The sequence below is a fragment of the Rhineura floridana genome, chromosome 9, assembly GCF_030035675.1.
Source record: "Rhineura floridana isolate rRhiFlo1 chromosome 9, rRhiFlo1.hap2, whole genome shotgun sequence".
NCBI classification, from domain to species: Eukaryota; Metazoa; Chordata; class Lepidosauria; order Squamata; family Rhineuridae; genus Rhineura; species Rhineura floridana.
In genome coordinates, this window is record NC_084488.1 from 51,985,094 (window position 1) to 51,999,317 (window position 14,224).

Here is a 14,224-nt window from a genome sequence, read left to right on the forward strand (position 1 = left end):
TTCCTTTGTCACCTGACAGCAATAAGTCCCGAATGGTTTCCTTTCCCATCACGTGAGATTCCAGCCTACTGCTGCTGTTACATTGGCTACAGGGTCCTTTCACAACAGTCAACTTTGCAGCTCCAATAAAGGCGGCTTCTTTGGATTATATGTTTGTTTGGTAAAAGACAAGCGATGCCATGTCTTGCATTGGAAGGCTTGGGGGATATGACTTACTCTGTTCTTGTAATCAAAATGGTCTTCAGTTGTCAGTGATTCTGGATCTGCCAATCCAGGCTCTCTTTCTGAAGGTGTGTCCTTTTACGATGTTTTTTAAAAAGTGAAAATAGACAAAGTGCATTGGAATAACTAACCTTTGAGATTGCCTTCAAGTCAATTCTGACTTATGGTGACCCTGTGAATAGGGTTTTCATGGTAAGTGGTATTCAGAGGTGGTTTACCATTGCCTTCCTCTGAGGCTGAGAGGCAGTGACTGGCCCAAGGTCACCCACTGAGCTTCGTGGCTGTGTGGGGATTCAAACCCTGGTCTCCAAACTCGTAGTCCAACACCTTAACCACTACCCCAGGCTAAAAATGAAAGTTAGTGTGATGTCTTCACCCAGCTTACACAAATTCAAAACCCAATATTGCATAGCAAAACTTGTGAAATAAACTTTTTTTAAAGTACTACTATAATTGTTCAAAAACATATATTGAGAAAAAAGGGAATGCAAATATCATTAACCAATACACGTGGCATTCGAATAAAAATGCAATGCAAATAAATATGCCCTGCACATAAACTAATAAATACATAGTACATAAACCCCTGAATACTATTTTCATTCTCATAACATCAACATAAACTTAGTTATTCTACCTAATAAGAACATAAGAACATAAGAGCCTGCTGGATCAGGCCAGTGGCCCATCTAGTCCAGCATCCTGTTCTCACAGTGGCCAACCAGGTGCCTGAGGGAAGCCCACAAGCAGGACCAGAGTGCAAGAACACTCTCCCCTCCTGAGGCTTCCGGCAACTGGTTTTCAGAAGCATGCTGCCTCTGACTAGGGTGGCACAGCACAGCCATCATGGCTAGTAGCCATTGATAGCCCTGTCCTCCATGAATTTGTTTAATCTTCTTTTAAAGCCATCCAAGCTGGTGGCCGTTACTGCATCTTGTGGGAGCAAATTCCAGAGTTTAACTATGCGCTGAGTAAAGAAGTACTTCCTTTTGTCTGTCCTGAATCTTCCAACATTCAGCTTCTTTGAATGTCCACGAGTTCTAGTATTATGAGAGAGGGAGAAGAACTTTTCTCTATCCACTTTCTCAATGCCATGCATAATTTTATACACTTCTATCATGTCTCCTCTGACCCGCCTTTTCTCTAAACTAAAAAGCCCCAAATGCTGCAACCTTTCCTCGTAAGGGAGTCGCTCCATCCCCTTGATCATTCTGGTTGCCCTCTTCTGAACCTTTTCCAACTCTAGAATATCCTTTTTGAGATGAGGCGACCAGAACTGTACACAGTATTCCAAATGCGGCCGCACCATAGATTTATACAACGGCATTATGATATCGGCTGTTTTATTTTCAATACCTTTCCTAATTATCCCTAGCATGGAATTTGCCTTTTTCACAGCTGCCGCACACTGGGTCGACATTTTCATCGTGCTGTCCACTACAACCCCGAGGTCTCTCTCCTGGTCGGTCAGCGCCAGTTCAGACCCCATGAGCGTATATGTGAAATTCAGATTTTTTGCTCCAATATGCATAATTTTACACTTCTTTATATTGAATTGCATTTGCCATTTTTCCGCCCATTCACTCAGTTTGGAGAAGTCTTTTTGGAGCTCTTCGCAATCCCTTTTTGTTTTAACAACCCTGAACAATTTAGTGTCGTCAGCAAACTTGGCCACTTCACTGCTCACTCCTAATTCTAGGTCATTAATGAACAAGTTGAAAAGTACAGGTCCCAATACCGATCCTTGAGGGACTCCACTTTCTACAGCCCTCCATTGGGAGAACTGTCTGTTTATTTCTACTCTCTGCTTTCTGCTTCTTAACCAATTCCTTATCCACTAGAGGACCTCTCCTCTTATTCCATGACTGCTAAGCTTCCTCAGAAGCCTTTGGTGAGGTACCTTGTCAAACGCTTTTTGAAAGTCTAAGTACACTATGTCCACTGGATCACCTCTATCTATATGCTTGTTGACACTCTCAAAGAATTCTAATAGGTTACTGAGACAGGACTTTCCCTTGCAGAAGCCATGCTGGCTCTGCTTCAGCAAGGCTTGTTCTTCTATGTGCTTGGTTAATCTAGCTTTAATAATACTTTCTACCAGTTTTCCAGGGACAGAAGTTAAGCTAACTGGCCTGTAATTTCCGGGATCCCCTCTGGATCCCTTTTTGAAGACTGGCATTACATTTGCCACTTTCCAGTCCTCAGGCACGGAGGAGGACCCGAGGGACAAGTTACATATTTTAGTTAGCAGATCAGCAATTTCACCTTTGAGTTCTTTGAGAACTCTCGGGCGGATGCCATCCGGGCCCGGTGATTTGTCAGTTTTTATATTGTCCATTAAGCTTAGAACTTCCTCTCTCGTTACCACTATTTGTCTTAGTTCCTCAGAATCCCTTCCTGCAAATGTTAGTTCAGGTTCAGGGATCTGCCCTATATCTTCCACTGTGAAGACGGATGCAAAGAATTCATTTAGCTTCTCTGCAATCTCCTTATCGTTCTTTAGTACACCTTTGACTCCCTTATCATCCAAGGGTCCAATTGTCTCCCTAGATGGTCTCCTGCTTTGAATGTATTTATAGAATTTTTTGTTGTTGGTTTTTATGTTCTTAGCAATGTGCTCCTCAAATTCTTTTTTAGCATCCCTTATTGTCTTCTTGCATTTCTTTTGCCAGAGTTTGTGTTCTTTTTTATTTTCTTCATTCGGACAAGACTTCCATTTTCTGAAGGAAGACTTTTTGCCTCTAAGAGCTTCCTTGACTTTGCTCGTTAACCATGCTGGCATCTTCTTGGCCCTGGCGGTACCTTTTCTGATCTGCGGTATGCACTCCAGTTGAGCTTCTAATAGAGTGTTTTTAAACAACTTCCAAGCATTTTCGAGTGATGTTACCCTCTTGACTTTGTTTTTCAGCTTTCTTTTTACCAATCCCCTCATTTTTGTGAAGTTTCCTCTTTTGAAGTCAAATGTGACCGTGTTGGATTTTCTTGGCAATTGGCCAGTTACATGTATGTTTAATTTAATAGCACTGTGGTCACTGCTCCCAATCGGTTCAACAACACTTACATCTCGCACCAGGTCCCGGTCCCCACTGAGGATTAAGTCCAGGGTTGCCATCCCTCTGGTCGGTTCCATGACCAACTGATCTAGGGAATAGTCATTTAGAATATCTAGAAACTTTGCTTCTTTGTCATGACTGGAACACATATGCAGCCAGTCTATGTCCGGGTAGTTGAAGTCACCCATTACTACCACATTTCCTAGTTTGGATGCTTCCTCAATTTCATATCTCATCTCAAGGTCTCCCTGAGCATTTTGATCAGGGGGACGATAGATCGTTCCCAGTATTAAGTCCCTCCTGGGGCACGGTATCACCACCCACAACAATTAGACTTTTCATATTCCAGAAAGACATTGATAGTTGCTACTGTGAGAGCAAATTTACACTCCAATGCTAAGCCCAAGTAGAATGGTTCTGGATATGTACTTACCACATCAAAAGTTTTGGAACACATAGAACTTCCCACCACTCGTATAAATTCAAGCCATGTGTTTTCAATAGCTTGAATGCAGCTCAATCTGATGCATATTTACTCATAAGTAAGTCCCACTGAGTTCAATAGGGCTTCCTTCCAGGTAAGTGTCCGTAGGACTGCAGCCTTAAAGGAACATCCCAGCACCCTACAAAAGACCTATATATCTTGGCTTATGCTAGAAAGATCAAAATAACAGCTACATTTCATATTTTCAGAGGGGAAATAGCCATTGCTCTTGCTCTGTGCCCAATCCTATTTTCCTTAACAATAAATTCCAATATGTTCAGTTACGCTTACTCCATAGCCCTAAATAAATTTAGAAGGGAGTAAGTCCCACGGATTGCAACTTAGTTTTCATTGAAAACACATAGCCTTGTGCTATTAGTCATCTCTTCCATTCATGTTAAGACTATTAAAACCTACAGTGATGTCCAGCAACACTTTCTCACTTCCCACCCTTTGTTCTTGTTTAACACTCAACCTGGAGAAGATTTCTGATGAACCCAGAAGCTTGCTTTCTGCTAAGTGACTTTTTATTGGCTCCCAACAAAGGCATTATGCTATTTTTGCTGTTTAGATTTATGTGACTAAAAAGCAGAGTTGTTATTCAGAAGTATTACTCCAGCACTGTGAATACGCACGCATGGCTAAGGATTAAACTGCCACCTCAGTTTTGAAAAATTCTAAAATTTGTGTAGTATGACCAATCAAAATGTCAGAAGAAAGTGAGCAAGCTTTTGAGTCCACCAGAATGCTTCACTGGGCGGGGGAGGGTGAGAAAAAAAGTTGGCTTGGGATTACAGCCATAAAGTCTGTCTTGTTGTATAGTTGTGGTTATGGAGGTTGTAATGGAGAGCACCTGCACTTCAGAATTTACCACTACATCAACAAGTGGTTGGGCGGATTGGGCTCAGAGGAAGCAAATGAACAGCAGTGACAGTGATGCAAAGAGAGTTTCAGCAGAGGAGAGAACCCACAGCTGCCATCTTGCCCAAAGGCCCTCCAAAGCCTAGAGCCAGCACAGGCATATACCAAAACCTGCACACATTTAAAGCTAGATGCATGCTACATAAAAATACGCTGTTGTCCTGGAGTAAGTTCACAGCTGCAAGCTGGATGGCTTTTATCTCAAGGGACTCTGTTAGAATAAAAGGGTACAATTTTGAGATTTCCATCATTCACCAGCTAGGATATTATTGTGAAGCCCATTATCGAAATAAGTTAAAATATTAATAATATGATTGTATTTTTTACCTAGGATTGTTTCCCAGATAATCTCCTTTAGGCAGGTCCAGTTTGAAGGCACCCTTCGTGCAGTGCTCACTGCCATGCCCTTTCTTACATCAGTAAGCACTGCATCATTCTGGAGCATAGTGAGAAATTGAAATGGCATCTCCCAGACCTCCAGTGGGTAAAAGAGATCTAAACTGAAGGGTCAGGAAACCTAAATGAGACTAGGAAAGCTAAACAATATTAGATGAAGTGTAGGTTCACGTATTAAGGATGAAACTTAGGATGGCGATCCTGTGGCCATTCAGATGTTGTTGGACACATTTCCCATCATCCCTGACTGAAGCATCTGGAAGGGATCAGGTTGGTGGGAGTGGAGGCCAACAACATCACAGGTTTCCCATTCCTGGCTAAGCATTATATGATATTGGGGGGATGAAAGACACAAAAAGGTCATTGTGTTATTTACAAGAGGTAGCTAAGTATCCAGGTGGTGCTAAAACCACACATAGAAGGTCATTAATAATAGAAGGCCATGCATTTAGAAGGTCGTATCCATAACTGTGGAAAGGGTATCATGGGCTATCTAGACCAATGCATTGCAACAGCATGGTCCCCCTTGGATCTAAGGTCTATGGAATCCTGTTGTTGCTATATGTTTGATCTCCAATGTTTCTTCCAACTCTTCATTCCTACCTACTACTGGTTAGTGTAGGTTAGTAGCTTTTAGCAGGACTGGAAAAGCTTATGTGTCAGCTAGGTTGGAGCTAACAAATGAAGTTTGAATTCAAGTTTTTTTAAATATTGAAAGCAGCAGGTAATTGTATAAGCCTCTGTGGTACCCTGTACCCAACGGCAATTTCTTATAAGAAAATTCTTTTAGGCGTAGCTAAACCAGGACCAGATATATCTTCTTGGCAACACTATGGAAAATGTCAGAAACCATTTGGAGGAATAAATTTTAATATTGTGTGAAATAACTTGAATGAAACAATTTGCCGTGCTTGAGAATACTGACTGCCCCATGCTACACGAAAAACAGGGGGATGGGGGGGGGATCTGAACTGGTTTTGAAAACCTTGGTATTTCAGGATAGTTAGCAAACATTTGTAACTGAAGATCAGTGATGCTGTTAATCCTTTTTTCAAATAAACTACTCATATGAATGAAAGCCATAATAACAAATAATACAATAAGCCTTGCAGAAAGCATGTAATTTATATATAAATTCAAATTATGACTTAGCCCAGCCTTTTCCAACCTGGTGCCCTCTAGACATTTTGGACTAGAACTCCCATAAGCCCAGCCTGCATAGTCAATGGCCTGGAATGATGGAATTGTACTCCAACAACATTTGGGAGGGTGTCAGGTTGGGGAAGGTTGACCTATTATTAATCAATTTATTTAGGAAGCTATATGTTATTAAATATTATTTTTGTTAACCAAAGTATGCATTTATTATTGCTGATTTTAGGTATTATCATAAGTCGATAAATGATACTTCATCCAGCAGGAAACAGCAGTCCACACTGCTATGTTGTTGTTGTTAACATTTCTATTTATAGACCACTTACTATCTGGAGATCTTAAACCCTCTCTCTCTCTCTCTCTCTCTCTCTCTCTCTCTCTCTCTCTCTCTCTCTCCCCCCCCTCTCTCTCTCTCATACACACACACTTTATTTATTTAAAATATTTCTGTCCCACCCTTCTACCTTATAATAGGTCACTCAGGGTGGCTTACAATAAAATCGAACACATACATAATAAAATTGTACACAATAAAGATCACAAAAATATTAAAATAAATTAAAATACTATTAAAATACATAAAATACTATATATACATATACATACACACACATACACACACATGCATACATATACACACATATACATACATATATTTATATAGGGGAGTGGTACTGAAGGGACTAAAGAGGTAAAATTAAAATAGAAGGCTAATATCAGTTGTCCCTCCCAAAGGCTCTCTGGAACAAGATGGTTTTCAGAAGTCTCCAGAAAACCATCAGGGAAGGAGCAGAGTGGGCTTCTTGGGGTAGGGTATTCCAGAGCTTGGGGGCCATGGCTGAAAAGGCTCTCTCCCGTGTGCCTGTCAGTCTAACATCTGTCATTTCAGGCACGCAGAGGAGACCAGAGGCAGATGATCTTAAATCCCGGCCAGGTGCATATAGGCGTAAGCGGTCCCTCAGGTACATTGGTCCAAGGCTGCTTAGGGCTTTAAAGTTCAGAACCAGCACTTTCAATTGGGCCCAGAAACAAATTGGGAGCCAGTGGAGTCGATAAAGCACAGGAGTGATATGCTTCCTGCGCCATGCTCCAGTTAACATTCTGGCTGCTGCATTCTGAACCAACTGTAATTTCCAAACCGTTTTTAAAGGCACATAGAGTGAGTCACAATAATCAAGCCTCTGTCTCACCAATGCATGTATCACTGTGGCTAAGTCAACTGCTTCCAGGAATGGGCGCAGCTGGTAGACCAATTTGAGTTGGCCAGAAGCACTCCTGGCTAACGCAGCCACCTGATATTCAAGCAGCAGGGCAGGATGGAGGATTCCCAAACTGCGGACCTGCTCCTTCAAGGGGAGTGCAAGCCCATCCAGAATAGGTTGCAACCCTATCTCTGGTGCAGTTTTCCCCTTGACCAGCAACACTTCCATCTTGTCTTAAGTTTCAGTTTGTTAGCCCAGATCCAGTCCTTCACAGCCTACAGGCACCGATGAGCACTCCCTTCCTGCAATCAGGTGGTAGTGAGAGATAGAGTTGAATCCCCTTGCCCAAAAAGAGACTGGGTGGGAGTTGTTAAGATCTGCAGGATCTAATGAAGGCTTCTATAACAAAGATCTTATCGCAGCCTCCTTCCACAATGTTGGCATAGAACCTTCCCTTAGGGAGGTGTTAATTAAATATGCCAACCAGTCAGCTACTCCCACTCTGGCAGATTTAATTAACCAGGATGGGCAAGGGTGAAGAGAACAAGTAGTGGCCCTCATTTCTCCCAAAGTCCTGTCCACATCCATATATACAATAAAAACAGTGTCCAATTATTTACATAAAATACCAAATACATAAATGGTATCTGTATCCATATCCATAAAAACAGTCTCAATATACAGTCAGAGAGCATCCTGCTAAATTACCCTAAATTTTTATTTATTTATTGTATTTGTATACTGCCCCATAGCCGAAGCTCTCTGGGTGGTTTACAACAATTAAAAACACTAAAAGCAAATATACAAATTTAAAAAACACATTTTTAAAAAGCAATTTAAAAACATTATTCCACAAATGTTCTGGTTTAATTTTGTCCTGCTTTTGTTGCCTAACATAACTAACATAAACACACTATTCCTAAAACCACTCACCAAATCTCTCACCATCCATTCTCTCAATCACTACTATCATTCACTACCTCATACATTATCAATCAACTACTCATACACAAGCCACTCTCACTCAGTAATATAGGGAATAGTTTACCATTGTCTAGTTTGAAGATTGGTTCATAAGAATTGCTGTTGGTTCAGAAATGAACAAAGATGTAATTAGACAGAGGTCAATAGAGCAGATTATTGTAGAGGTGGCAAAGGGCAACCAACTCCCCTATGAGGAAAGCTTACAACATTTTGTAGCTTTTTAGTTAGAAAAATAAACAAGCAGTTTGCTGCCCTTTTGTAACACCCCAAGCCAGCCATCTGAGGCAGCAACCTCAATGATAGGGCCAGCCCTGGATAACAATACTTTTAATGAACAGGTTGAGAGCAGCACCCTATTTGCTAGGCTACCTGATATCTTCTGGTGCTGCTCTCACCTTCCTGGTTCCACCATGTTGTCTGTCTGTCTCAACTTCCTGCCGGCTTCCTATTTGGAACAGTTCTGCCTTTAGTCCATTGTACATTTCTCTTCTAACAGGCAAATAGATGGATTCACATTTCTAATAACTGGAATTAAATTTCCATAGTGATGGGATAGTTTGGAAATGAGTGATGAGTAAAGCAGGAAAGCATCTTTTGTCATTGGCCTTCTGATGTCCATACATCCAGCTGACGCAGGTATCTGATCCATTAGATCAAAAGAGAAAAAATGTGGTCCGTTATACTGTGCACCACATCCTCCCTTGTGTACTGTAGATTAGTAAAACTGGCATGTTATAACCAATGCAGTCTAAGCTGCGCCATATGGTTTGGGGTAAACCTTTAAAGAGGAATCAAGTATATACACCAACAGAATGAATAAGGGAACCTAAAGTTTTAAGAGAATACTTCCAGAAAGACACAATACTAAAAGTGGAAAATAGAACACGAAAGCCAAGCAAAAGAAACACAGATAAAATTGTATTGAAAGTAGTCTGTAAATAAGATTAGTTTCTCAGCAAATCTGGAATTTTGTTTGTTTGTTAAATTATTAAGAAAAATCCTTTTAAAAAAAATTAAGACTGGCTGCAATCCTAAACATGCTTATTGTATCCCTTTAACTTAAGATTGCTCAGAAACTCCCTCTAACTAAGTGGGTTAAGTGGGAGTTAAGGGGAAGACATTCTGCCATTTCCAAAGCCTTGTTAACTCACTCCAGTCAGGGCAGGAGGTAGAAGTCTTCTGGGTTTTTTACTTTAACTTCTCCAGCAGGGTTCCATTCTCAATTTCCCTCCCTTTCAACCGGCGGAGAAATAACTATGCCAGCTCAAGGCTGGTGTAGGTACAGGGTGCCATCCAATGCTGTGCCAGGAGAGCGAGGGGACTTTGATCTGGTGGATCCAAAGCTGTCCTTCACCTAGTTCATATAATGTCTCCAGGATGCCCCAAATTAGTCCTTAATGCGGGTGGGAACGCTGCCAGTAGTAGATACATGCCCACAGAGCTTTCTGCAGGCATACTGGTGGCCTCTGGGGTGGATGCGCTGCCCTGCCAGCTAAGCTTCTCCCTGACAAAAGAGGAGGTGTTTCTTCCCCCCCTCAGCAAGTCTTCTATGGGGGTTAGAATTGCTCTGTTCACTCTGAGTCTATTATGTTTTGGATTATGCTGCATGTGCATCTTTAATTCAGGTGAATAGTATTTTGCAGGCCCTCAAACAAAGCAATCTGATTCAAAATTATTCCACATTAATTCTTTTCAGTCAAATCTGAGTTTCCAAACATTTTTGGTTACATATAATTTTGCACTGATTGGGGGTGGGAAGGGAACCACAATAAATGTGGTCAGAGCAAAGACCCTCCCCTTGTTATTTGTGCTTGAGTTTACTCACGTCCCACTTATGGTATTTCAGGGTATTAACTTAATGAACGCTGTTGCTCAATATTTGTCTTTTTATTATTCTAACTGGATCTCCCTGAAGACTGTAGTGCCAGAGAACAAATGGAAGAATTTTGTTGGTTTCTGATGTTAGTTGTTCCATATGTTTTCAATGAAAAGTGCACTCTCTCACACTCTTTTGGCTTATATGCAAACCCAAGAGTGCCCATATGTCAAGTAATTGAAATGTGCATTTATGGAACTAAAGAATTTCATGGCCTTGCTTGTGAAAAACTGATGAGTGATTTCACAATTTACTTAAAGTATGTTTTTAGCCTTGCTACAGTGTTCACACTTGTGTAAATTTGTAAGCAAGAGAGAGAGAGAGACTGTTTTTATTTTGGAATGTTGGATGAGAACATCCATGGAATATTTGCAATTTCACATACTAAATAATTACCTTAAAAGTCTAATTGTGTGGAATATGTAAGCATTCATAAAGCAATTATTTATTATTTATTATTTTATTATTATTATTTATTTATTGCACTTTTAAACCGCCCTTTAGCAACAGGCTCTCAGGGCGGTGTACAACAGAATAAAACCACATTTAAAAACCAACGAATGTGGATTACAATATATAGGTATAAAAACACATTAAAACAGATAAGATAAAATTAATAGAGATTACAATTAATAAACTATAAAAGTAAAATGAAAACTAAGATTAAAACGCCTGGGCAAAGAGGTAGGTCTTTACCTGGCGCCAAAAAGATATCAAAGAAGGGGCCAGACGTATCTCGTCAGGGAGAGCATTCCATAATTCGGGGGCCACGACCGAGAAGGCCCTAGATCTCGTTACTGCTCTCCGGGCCTCCTTGTGAGTTGGAACCCGGAGAAGGGTTATAAATAATAATAAATAAATAATAATAAATAAATAAAATAAAACAATTACTCTTCTTTTTAGGCCTCTTCTGGACATCCTTTCTATTGTGCATTCATGATTATTTGTGCTCATGATGCTATTGAGGCAGTCACAAGCGATCCCACTTTCAATACTGTTTGCACCTCCAAAAACTTTGAGTGGTCATCCTGCTTCATTTCTAATCAGTGCATATCTTGTAACTTCCTAATGAATTTCCATAACTTTTTATACCACAAATGTTCTGGTTTAATTTTGTCCTGCTTTTATTGCCTATAGCCCCACCAGACAGCAATAACGTGGTAGCTTTGAGGAAGCACAAACAAATGCAGAATAAATCCACCCCAAATACAGTAAGAGCCCCTCCACACTGGTGTTTTATTGTGAGTGTATTCTGCAACATATTATTGACAGAGTAGTAGTGTTAACTATGGTTACTTTCAACAAGCTAGCTTCGTAAGCCATGGTTTGAAGTTGCCTTGTTCAAAATGAACTATAGTTAGTGATAATCACAGTTTGTTGCATCAAAAGACATGGGAAATCATGGTTAATGTAAAGCAAAACCAAAAACCTTCCAAACTCCCTCTAGCTGCCCAAGAGGAGGAGAGGTGAGGGGGAGCACACAAATCTGGAATGAGGCTATGCTCATTAATGTCTGAATGCAGCACATCTCTTCACCTGCATACAAGAAACCCTTAGACTTTGGATACACTTTTGTCACCTTAACAAAAATGGAGGTGGTGGGCTCACCAACACTGGAGACATTCAAGAGGCAGCTGGACAGGCACCTGTCAGGTATGCTTTAATTTGGATTCCTGCATTGAGCAGGGGGTTGGACTCAATGGCCTTATATGCCCCTTCCAACTCTACAATTCTATGATTTTAAAGGTTCAGCAATGTGAGAATGTAAGTCTGGAAGCAGGAGCTAAAAAAAAGCATACTGGAGAAGTCAGTTATCCCACACCACCTACACTAGTAACATAGAAACATATAGGAAATATTACTTATTTAAGACATATATTTACTACTTAATCATTAATATTTCTAAGCAAAGTGCTTAAAAACATAAAAGGAAACAATAAAATCATCATAAAACCAAACACCTTGACTGCTGCAACAACAAAATCTTAGTCATGAGCCTAAAGTTCAACAAGGAGGGTGTCTGTCTAATTTCAGTTGGGAGTTCCACAGGCTTGGGCGCACTACACTGAATGCATGGCTTCTGGTAGTTACAAGTGAAGCATCTGAGCCATGAGGGACCACCAACAGGGATTCCCCCAAAGATCTCAGTGATTGGTCCAGGATATAAAAGATCAGATAGTCCCTAAAATAGTTGTAGAAGGCTTACGCAACACTTGGGAGCTTTCTTGTTTTGAACTAAAATTATGTTTATATGGACCTATAACATTCCACATTTGAGAATGCAATTCTGAACTCATGCAATGTTCCAGATAAAATATGTTTGGCAGAGATCCCATAGACTAGGTCAGCTGGGGGAAATCTTCCTCATAGATCACTGGTAGAGATTGCTGACTGTACCACAGAAGTATCAGTTCATACTTCAGCTGCAATGGGCCTCCTGTATTCATGAATCAATCAACAGAACAAGTTCATGTTGGATGTTTAGATAGCTGTGTGAAGTGAAGGATGAGTTTCACCAGGCTGCCTGTTTCACCCACTTCTGGGATAAATTGGCTTTCATCATTGGGAACAGCGACAACAAAATTCTTAAAAATGCCATTCAAGAGGATTACCATGTAACAGTAACTCTTCAAAAGCAGTTGAAACAAACCATATATTTCTGGTGTTAATGTGGTGGGGAAAACAATTTCAGAAGAGTATCTAGTCAGATGATTTGCAAAGGTTAACTTCTCAGAGAACTGGACTTAATTTACTTTGTGTCTGTTTTGCTCTGTAACATGAAATATCCATAAACAGAGCATTCTACAATACAACCAAATGCCACAGCACCAAAGTGTAAACTAAAGAAGCATTTATGCCTCAAAATTCAGTTATTGGATGGGTAATTTTTTACTGCCTAAGCTGGAACGCTGTAGCCAGTTAGAATATTTTCTATTCACCTCTTTTTGCATAAAGATGATTATGGCTAGTGTATAAGTACTGCATGCACACAAACGCACAAACACACACACACTTACTGCAAGGCATTCTAGGTGGGGGCTTCCCTTGTGCTTGACCCAGAAACTGCAGTTAGTGCAGAATGCTGCAGGATAGTTGCTGACAGGAATGAGACCCTGCCAGCATATAACACATCTGTTCAGAGATCTGTACTGTTTGCCAACTTGCTACCAGGCCAAGTTCAAGGTGTTACTATTGGTATATAAAGCCTTTAATAGCTTAGGACCAGTTTACTTGCAGGACTGCCTTACCTCATATGTGCCCACTCGATCACTTTGATCTGTGGAGCTGGCACTATTACAGGTGCCACATAATACTCATTCTACACATGTAAGAAATCATTTGGTTAGTGTGATCGCACCTACACTTTGGAACTCCCTGCCTATTGACATTGGGCAGGCACCTTTGCTATCTTTTTTTGGTGCCTACTTAAAACATTTGTTTAGGTCAGCCTATCCAGAAATATAAATGTTGATGTGTTTTAATTTCTTTTTAGTTTATTGCTATTTTAAGTGTTTTTCAATGTTTTTAATTACTTGTTTTTAACTGTTTTTTATTGATAACTTTAATGCTTCTTGTAAACTGCTTAAAGGTTTTCATACAATCAAGTGGTACACACACACACACACACACAGAGAGAGAGAGAGAGAGAGAGAGAGCGCTCCCACGTTACAGTCCAGTAGCAGTATTACAAGAGAACGAAAATAACCCTGGATATTTTTGATGCTGTGGCTTGCATTATGTTTCATGTTCCATTAAACAATTCTTGGCATATCAAGAAATGTGACTAGTCTCCTTTTAATAGTAAACCTTTAAGTGGAAAAATGTGGAACCAATTATTCTGATATGTTTAAGTGGAAAAGTTCAGTCGGTACCTCAAAATCATAAGACCATTAGGGTTTCTGGTTTTCTAGGATACATATGCTCAATTCAC

General features: G+C 40.3%; 1 protein-coding gene across 4 annotated transcripts in view; it reads right to left on the reverse strand.

The window, feature by feature from the left end:
• PALLD (palladin, cytoskeletal associated protein) overlaps nucleotides 1–14,224 on the reverse strand; it is a 331,056-nt gene that overhangs the window by 236,043 nt on the left and 80,789 nt on the right. The gene's annotated exons all lie outside the window — the stretch shown is intronic.